The following is a 10205-nucleotide window of genomic DNA, read 5'->3' on the forward strand; positions in this document are numbered from 1 at the left end:
TATATTTATATACAAATATATAGTAATTAATTTTGGTATACCAATAGTATTTTTGTATATATATTAAAAGAATTTAATTTTAATATATTAACAATATAAAATATTTTACAATATCTATTCTTTTAAATAATATTTACATGGTTAATTTAAAAAATAATCTTTTACTGACGTGTTATTATATAATTGAATGCAAGTGTATATTAAAAATTGTTTTGCACCGAGTGAAAATGTATCAAAATTAAATTGGTATTTGAATACAGGAGGTTATATTAAAAGTCAGAATCAGAAAACCATTGATTTAGTTTTGGTCTTAGTATTAAACTTATGGAGAGTGAATGAATAAATAATCAACTGTGGAGTTTGTTTTCTCGTGAAGGTGTTAGGTAAAGTTTGTTTGTTTTATTGCAGGGATTTTACATTTTAGGCATATGGTGTTAAATCAGGCAGAGTGTGAAGCCATGGAACCTGTGACTGTCTTTTGGTTTTTCTTTTTGTGCTCTTCAAGCCAGCAACATAAAAAAGAAAAGGAAAAGGTTCATCAATTCCTTCCTCTCTAGTTGTCCTTGGATTCTAGTTGCTTGGCTTCATGTAGAATTGGAAAAATAGGTACCAATTAAGGGAGGGACTAGGGAAAGAGCCAAGTATCTACTAAGAGAATTTCTCCATGCATCTTTTCTCCTCTTTTTTATCTTCTACTAATGTCTCTATTAATTTATTCATTTTGTATTTGTGGCTAAAAAATTTTGATATTGGAACAAAAGGAATGATATACTTTAACATGGTAATTTTTTGTGTTTTTTAAAACTGTGGGAGTACACAAATCGGACCCTCCGATTTGTGTTTAAAAAGTTGAAAAAATCTAGAGTACACAAATCAGAGGGTCCGATTTGTGTTAAAAAAATTGAAAAAATTCAGAATACACAAATCGGACCATGCGAGTTGTTTGATTTTAAAATTTTGCTTAAGAAATCGCATGGTCCGACTTGTGGTTGAGCAAATATAAATTTCGGAAGCTAGAAAACGGACCCTCCGAGTTGTTTGTTGTTTTCAATTTTTTTATTAATAGAGAACTCGCATGGTCCAAGTTCTGTTCCATTGACACCACATGACTGTGAAGCTTCTGTATTCCCCACATTTAAGTTCAACACCACTTTTTTATCCATATTCAAATTAAAAAACCTGTATTTGTTAATGTGTGTCAGAATACTAATAAATATAAAAATATGTAAAATGTAAGTGTTTTGTTATTTTAATAAATGAATGTAAAATATTTTTTATTATATAAAAGAGTATTCTAGAAAGAAAAATACATATATATATATATATCAAACTTCTTCCAATTTTCTTTACATATAATAAATTTATATTTATGTTAGTTTACATATATCTAAATAAATAATTTTGGATTTCAATCTTCAAAAAACTTTAAATCAAACTCCTTAATTTGTTGTACTATTTTTAAAAAAAAATGGCAATTATACCAATAAAAAAAATAACTACGTTCTAAACTATCATAAATTTATTAAATCAGTAAAATAAATAACAGCAATTATAAACTACCATAAATCAATTACCCATTTAGCAGCGATTATACTAGTATTTTTTGAAAATCACCACAAATTTATTTGTCAATGTCTTAAAGTACGTCGGTCAACTAAGTATCATAGATCCGTTTAGCAAAAATAACATTAAATCATCACAAAATTCTTGAAAATTAAAATCACCACTAAAACATCTTTTCTTTAGTGGATAAATAATCGAATTTAATCTTAAAAAAATTGTTATGAATAATTTACATATAAGTGTATTTTAATAAAAAATTGTGCACCAAAATTTTTTAATCTCCTTAATAGAATATATATATATATATATATATATATATATATATAATGTATTTTTGTAATTTATTAAATTAAATTAATGTATTTTCATATATTATCTAAATATATCAATCTAAGATGAATACCTACATAAATCAATTTAAGTAAGCACCGTCAAATAACAACAATGGAATAAAATTGATACAATTGTGATGTTAAGATATGGAAAAAAACCTTATTTAAATTATTTATCTGATTTGTAAACTATTTTTCTGGTCTATATAAAAGTGAAATAAGTAATATATTTAAATATTATAATTTTTGATATTTTTAAAATTATAAAAAGTATATAAATTGGAGGATTCAATTTTTGTATCTTAAATCTTTTAATATTTTTAAAACAGAAATTGAATGATTTGGTTTTAAAAATTAAAGGGTTCGATTATTGTATTCTAAATATTTGATAGTCTATTTGTTTTAAAAATTGAAGAGTTTAATTTTTTATTTTAAATTTTAAATTAAACAGTACCACATTTAAAATTAATATTTAATTTATTTATAGTTTAAAAAGAAATACTATTGTCAACCTCATGCCAAAAAAAAAAAGTGATCAGCTGTACCATGTAAGAAATTAATATTGTATAGAAAAAAAAAAAAGTAACAAATTGATAAAGAAAGGCTTTGAAGAAAGTGAGATATGAGGAGTAAGAGTGGATAGGAAAGGAAAGGGACCCCCTGAGTCCCTCACAGAAATCACAAATGAGTGAATGAGAAAGAGTCAAAAAGACATGAGTGTCTTGGGATTATGGTGTCATACCAGCCAATATACAGAAAAGTAGTTGTCATCATGTGTAGTGTGTAGTGCTATGTCTTGATTTCTGTGCCAAGCAAATTTCTTCCGTCTAAAGCAACTACTTTGCTCTATGCTCCAACCAGAGAGGGAAATTCTACAGGCTCACTGATTATTATTATTCTTATTTTTTATAATTTTCATCTCATTATTGTATGGTCTCATCTCATCTCTGGGTCAAAAGTCAAACTCAAATCCCATGCTTCAATAAGCAGAAGCATTGTTCATGAGTATAGTACTTCATTTTCACCTCAATCATGATATTTATACATAAAAATTCAATTATTTATCGATAAAAAATATATATTAAAATATAAAATATATAGGACAATTTACTATAATAAATAATATAGGATCCATTATTACTAAAATGTATTTTTCTTATAATTTATGTAAACTGCTACAGAGGTTCCGCGGTTTACGAATACACGTAATTCGTTATAGAAGTGTCGCAGACTACGTGCTAGGGAAAATAAACATAAACCATGACAGGGGTGTCGCGGTTTATGTGTGAACGACTATTGTGCATAAATCGCGACAGGGGTCTAGCAGTTTATGCGTTAGTATAAATACGCTTTAGGGTCTTGCGGATTACATTTGTGGTGGTTGTAAAGTTTTTTAGGGAGAGAAAAAGAGGTTTTCTAGAGAGAGGAAAAGAGAAAAAAGTGTGGGTTGGTTGAGTTGAGATCGGAGCCAGGACTATGGCGAAGGCATGCAGTCTTTACAGACTCAACGGTGTTGCGCACGTTGTTGGCAGCATAAACGAAGAGGTTAGTTTTGTTATTTTTAGTTAATGTATTTCGTATAATATTTTTCCTATGACTGTGATTTAGGTATTTAAATTTAGATTTAAATTATTATTTTAAATCATAAAATTTAGTATTTAATTAATTTAGATTAAGGTCTTGAAATATTTATGCCTTTCATTGGATTTTGTGATTAGAAAATAAGAACTATATGTTACTTGTTTATACTTTAATATTATATTTTTTGTGTTAGATTACTTTAAACTAGTGTTAGATTTTTTATATGTTTGCTTTCTTCTGTCACATGCTCCAGCCGACTAGGTGTATTTATAGTGTCCGGAGGCAGCAGAACATGCCTCTGCATGACAGGATCGTACCCTATCTGGAGAGGGCTGGTTTGTACTATCTGGCGAGGCTCAACGCCAGGTGGTTCTGGTTGGACGAGCCCTTAGTCAGCGCTTTCATTGAGAAGTGGCGTCCTGAGATGCATACCTTTCATATGCCATTTGGAGACTGCACTATCACTGGTGCGCGAAATTGTGATCACTACAACTTCACACAACTAACCAGCAAGTGCACTGGGTCGTCCAAGTAATACCTTACGTGAGTAAGGGTCGATCCCACGGAGATTGTTGCTATTGAAGCAAGCTATGGTCATCTTGTAAATCTTAGTCAGGCAGACTCAAATGTATATGATGATGATGAACGAAAATAACATAAAAGGTAAAGATAGTGATACTTATGTATATCATTGGTGTAAGAGCTTCAGACAAGTGTATGAAGATGCCTTCCCTTCCGTCTCTCTGCTTTCCTACTGTCTTCATCCAATCCTTCTTACTCCTTTCCATGGCAAGCTCGTGTAGGGTCTCACTGTTGTCAGCAGCTACCTCCCATCCGCGCAGTGAAAGCTAATGCACGCACTCTGTCACAGTACTGCCAATCACCGGTTTGGTTCCCTCCCCTACCGGAATAGAATCACTCTTTTGCGTCTGTCGCTAACGCCCAGTAGGTTACAGGTTTGAAGCACGTCACAGTCATTCAGTCATTGAATCCTACTCAGAATACCACAGACAAGGTTAGACCTTCCGGATTCTCTTGAATGCTGCCATCAAGTCCTGCCTTTACCACGAAGATTCTGATCTCACGGAATGGCTGGCTCGTTTGTCAGGCGAGCACTCGGTTGTCAGGCGATCAACCATGCATCGTGCAATCAGGAATCCAAGAGATATTCACTAAGCCTCAGATGCTTGTAGAACAAGAATGGTTGTCAGTCACCTTGTTCATGGGTGAGAATGGTGATGGGCGTCAATCATCACCTTCATCATGTTGAAGAACAAGTGATATCTTGGATAAAGAACAAGTGGAATTGAATGGAAGAACAATAGTAATTGCATTAATACTCGAGGTACAGCAGAGCTCCACACCTTAATCTATGGTGTGTAGAAACTCCACCGTTGAAAATACATAAGAACAAGGTCTAGGCATGGCCGAATGGCCAGCCTCCCCAAAGGTCTAAGATAGCATAAAACAAAGATAGCTACCCAAGTCTCCTAAAAGCCTTTAAAAAGTCCTACTTATAGAAAACTAGTACATAGATGAGTAAATGACATAAAAATCCACTTCCGGGCCCACTTGGTGTGTGCTTGGGCTGAGCAATGAAGCAATTTCGTGTAGAGACTCTCCTTGGAGTTAAACGCCAGCTTTAGTGCCAGTTTGGGCGTTTAACTCCCAATTAGGTGCCAGTTCCGGCGTTTAACGCTGGAATTTCTTGAGGTGACTTTGAACGCCGGTTTGGGCCATCAAATCTTGGGCAAAGTATGGACTATTATATATTGCTGGAAAGCCCAGGATGTCTACTTTCCAACGCCGTTGAGAGCGCGCCAATTGGGCTTCTGTAGCTCCAGAAAATCCACTTCGAGTGCAGGGAGGTCAGAATCCAACAGCATCTGCAGTCCTTTTGAGTCTCTGGATCAGATTTTTGCTCAGATCCCTCAATTTCAGCCAGAAAATACCTGAAATCACAGAAAAACACACAAACTCATAGTAAAGTCCAGAAAAGTGAATTTTAACTAAAAACTAATAAAAATATAATAAAAACTCAACTAAAACTACCAAAAACATACTAAAAACAATGCCAAAAAGTATACAAATTATCCGCTCATCACAACACCAAACTTAAATTGTTGCTTGTCCCCAAGCAACTGAAAATCAAATAAGATAAAAAGAAGAGAATATGCAATGAATTCCAAAAACATCTATGAAGATCAGTATTAATTAGATGAGCGGGGCTTTTATCTTTTTGTCTCTGAATAGTTTTGGCATCTCACTCTATCCCTTGTAATTCAGAATGATTGGCTTCTTTAGGAACTCAGAATCCAGATAGTGTTATTGATTCTCCTAGTTAAGTATGATGATTCTTGAACACAGCTACTTTATGAGTCTTGGCCGTGGCCCAAAGCACTCTGTCTTCCAGTATTACCACCGGATACATACATGCCACAGACACATAATTGGGTGAACCTTTTCAGATTGTGACTCAGCTTTGCTAAAGTCCCCAATTAGAGGTGTCCAGGGTTCTTAAGCACACTCTTATTTGCCTTGGATCACAACTCTTATTCTTTTCTTTTTCTTCCTTTTTCTCTTTTTTTTCTTTTTTTCGATTTTTTTTTTCGCTTGCTTTCTTTCTCTTTTTTTTTTGTATTCACTGCTTTTTCTTGCTTCAAGAATCATTTTTATGATTTTTCAGATCCTCAGTAACATGTCTCCTTTTTCATCATTCTTTCAAGAGCCAACATTCATGAATCACAAATTCAAAAGACATATGCACTGTTCAAGCATACATTCAGAGAACAAAAGTGTTGCCACCACATCAAAATAATTAAACTATTATAAAATTCAGAATTCATGCAATTCTTTCCTTCTCAATTAAGCACGTTTTTATTTAAGAGAGGTGATGGATTCATAGGACATTCATAACTTTAAGGCATAGACACTAAGACACTAATGATCACAAGACACAAACATGGATAAACATAAAGCATAAAAATCGAAAAACAGAAGAATAAAGAACAAGGAAATCAAGGAACGGGTCCACCTTAGTGATGGCGGCTCTTTCTTGCTCTTGAAGGTCCTATGGAGTGCTTGAGCTCCTCAATGTCTCTTCCTTGTCTTTGTTGCTCCTCCCTCATGATTCTTTGGTCTTCTCTAATTTCATGAAGGATGATGGAGTGTTCTTGATGCTCCACCCTTAGTTGTCCCATGTTGGAACTCAATTCTCCTAGGGAGGTGTTCAGTTGCTCCCAATAATTTTGTGGAGGAAAGTGCATCCCTTGAGGCATCTCAGGGATCTCATGGTGAGAGGGGTCTCTTGTGTACTCCATCCTTTTCTTGGTGATGGGCTTATCCTCATCAATGGGGATGTCTCCCTCTATGTCAACTCCAACTGAATAACAGAGGTGACAAATGAGATGAGGAAAGGCTAACCTTGCCAAAGTGGAGGTCTTGTCCGCCACCTTGTAGAGTTCTTGGGCTATAACCTCATGAACTTCCACTTCTTCTCCAATCATGATGCTATGGATCATGATGGCCCGGTCTAGAGTAACTTCGGACCGGTTGCTAGTGGGAATGATTGAGCGTTGTATGAACTCTAACCATCCTCTAGCCACGGGCTTGAGGTCATGCCTTCTCAATTGAACCGGCTTTCCTCTTGAATCTTGCTTCCATTGTGCGCCCTCTTCACATATGGTTGTGAGGACTTAGTCCAACCTTTGATCAAAGTTGACCCTTCTAGTGTAAGGATGCTCATCTCCTTGCATCATAGGCAAGTTGAACGCCACCCTCACACTCTCCGGACTAAAATCCAAGTATTTCCCCCGAACCATAGTGAGATGATTCTTTGGATTCGGGTTCACACTTTGGTCATGGTTCTTGGTGATCCATGCATTGGCATAGAACTCTTGAACCATCAAGATTCCGACTTGTTGAATGGGGTTGGTAAGTACTTCCCAACCTCTTCTTCGGATCTCATGGCGGATCTCCGGATATTCACCCTTTTTGAGTGAAAAGGGGACCTCGGGGATCACCTTCTTCAAGGCCACAACTTCATAGAAGTGGACTTGATGCACCCTTGAGAGGAATCTATCCATCTCCCATGACTCGGAGGTGGAAGCTTTTGCCTTCCCTTTCCTCTTTTTAGAGGTTTCTCCGGCCTTGGATGCCATAAATGGTTATGGAAAAACGAAAAAGCAACGCTTTTACCACACCAAACTTAAAATGTTTGCTCGTCCTCGAGCAAAAGAAGAAAGAAGAGAGTAGAAGAAGAAGAAATGAGGAAGAGGGAGATGGTAGTGTGTTCGGCCAAGAAGGGTAAGAAAGGGTGTTTAGGTTGTGTGAAAATGAAGAGTTGAAGAAGGGTATTTATAGGAGAGAAGGGGGTAAAGGTTCGGCCATGAGGGGTGGGTTTTGGGAGGGAAAGTGGTTTGAATTTGAAGGGTGAGGTTGGTGGGGATTTATGAAGGATGGATGTGAGTGGTGAAGAGAAAGATGGGATTTGATAGGTGAAGGGTTTTTGGGGAAGAGGTATTGAGGTGATTGGTGAATGGGAGAAGAAGAGAGAGAGTGATGGTGGGGTCCTGTGGGGTCCACAGATCCTGTGGTGTCAAGGAAAAGTCATCCCTGCACCAATTGTTGCTCAAAATCACGTTTTGAGCTATTTCTGGCGTTAAACGCTGGGCTGGTGCCCATTCCTGGCGTTTAACGCCAGGTTGTTGCCCTTTTCTGGCGTTTAACGCCAGTCTGGTGCCCCTTTCTGGCGTTAAACGCCCAGAATGGTGCCAGACTGGGCGTTAAACGCCCAACTGCTAGCCTCACTGGCGTTTAAACGCCAGTGAGTTCTTCCTCCAGGGTGTGCTATTTTTCTTCCTGTTTTTCATTCTGTTTTTGCTTTTTCAATGGATTTTGTGACTTCTTATGATCATCAACCTACAAAAAAGATAAAATAACAAAAGAAAATAGTTAACTATAAAACATTGGGTTGCCTCCCAACAAGCGCTTCTTTAATGTCATTAGCTTGACAGAGGACTCTCATGGAGCCTCAGAAATGCTCAGAACCGTGTTGGAACCTCCCAACACCAAACTTAAAGTTTGAATGTGGGGGTTCAACACCAAACTTAGAGTTTGGTTGTGGCCTCCCAACACCAAACTTAGAGTTTGACTGTGGGGGCTCTGCTTGGCTCTGTTTTGAGGGAAGCTCTTCATGCTTCCTCTCCATGATGATAGAGGGATGTCCTTGGGCCTTAAACACCAAGGATTCTTCATTCACTTGAATGATCAACTCTCCTCTATCAACATCAATCACAGCCTTTGCTGTGGCTAGGAAGGGTCTGCCAAGGATGATGGATTCATCCATGCACTTCCCAGGATCTTGTCTCTTTTGAGGTAATTTCTGCCTAGTCAAGTCATCCAGTTCTTTGGTGAGCAAGGGAGGTTCATCTTCCCAAGCCTCATTTCCAAATAACTTGTCATTTAGCTTCATGATTGCTCCAAGATATTTAGCAACTTGCTCTTCAGTGACATACTCATCCTCTTCAGAGGAAGAATACTCATCAGAGCTCATGAAAGGCAGAAGTAAGTCCAATGGAATCTCTATGGTCTCATCTTGAGCCTCAGATTCCCATGGTTCCTCATTGGGGAACTCTATGGAGGTCAGTGCACGCCCATTGAGGCTTTCCTCAGTGGCGTCCACCTCCTCTCTTTCCTCTCCAAATTCGGCCATGGCTATGGCTTTGCACTCTCCTTTTAGATTTTCTTCTGTATTACTTGGGAGAGTACTAGGAGGGAGTTCAGTAATTTTCTTACTCAGCTGTCCCACTTGTGCCTCCAAATTCCTAATGGAGGACCTTGTTTCAGTCATGAAACTTTGAGTGGTTTTGATTAGATCAGAGACCATTGTTGCTAAGTCAGAGGTATTCTGCTTAGACTTCTCTGTCTGTTGCTGAGAAGATGATGGAAGAGGCTTGCCATTGCTAAACCTGTTCCTTCCACCATTATTGTTCTGAGCCAAAATGGCATTCAGAGTATCAATCTCAAGAACTCCTTTCTTCTGATTAGCCCCATTGTTCACAGGATTCCTTTCAGAAGTGTACATGAATTGGTTGTTTGCAACCATTTCAATAAGCTCTTGAGCTTCTGTAGGCGTCTTCTTCAGATGAAGAGATCTTCCAGCAGAGCTATCCAAAGACATCTTGGATAGTTCAGAGAGACCATCATAGAAAATACCTATGATGCTCCATTCAGAAAGCATGTCTGAGGGACATTTTCTGATTAATTGTTTGAATCTTTCCCAAGCTTCATAGAGGGATTCTCCATCCTTCTGTCTGAAGGTTTGGACTTCCACTCTAAGCTTACTCAATTTTTGAGGTGGAAAGAACTTTGCCAAGAAGGCATTGACTAGCTTTTCCCAAGAGTCCAGACTTTCTTTAGGTTGAGAGTCCAACCATATTCTAGCTCTGTCTCTTACAGCAAAAGGGAATAGCATCAGTCTATAGACCTCAGGGTCAACCCCATTAGCCTTGACTGTGTCACAGATTTGCAAGAATTCAGCTAAGAACTGATGAGGATCTTCCATTGGAAGTCCATGGAACTTGCAATTCTGTTGCATTAGAGAAACTAATTGAGGCTTTAGCTCAAAGTTGTTTGCTCCAATGGCAGGGATAGAGATGCTTCTCCCATAGAAATCAGGAGTAGGTGCAGTAAAGTCACCCAGCACCTTCCTTGCATTGTTGGCATTGT

The 10205-nt window shown here is 37.2% G+C and overlaps 1 non-coding gene across 1 annotated transcript; it reads left to right on the forward strand.

The window, feature by feature from the left end:
• Window positions 1–9711: 9711 nt before the first annotated feature.
• On the forward strand, window positions 9712–9819 carry LOC130952690 (small nucleolar RNA R71). The gene has a single exon (XR_009074867.1). It is a non-coding gene; the product is annotated as a small nucleolar RNA R71 (small nucleolar RNA).
• Window positions 9820–10205: the final 386 nt, after the last annotated feature.

This window comes from Arachis stenosperma, chromosome 9, assembly GCF_014773155.1.
Source record: "Arachis stenosperma cultivar V10309 chromosome 9, arast.V10309.gnm1.PFL2, whole genome shotgun sequence".
Taxonomy (NCBI): domain Eukaryota; kingdom Viridiplantae; phylum Streptophyta; class Magnoliopsida; order Fabales; family Fabaceae; genus Arachis; species Arachis stenosperma.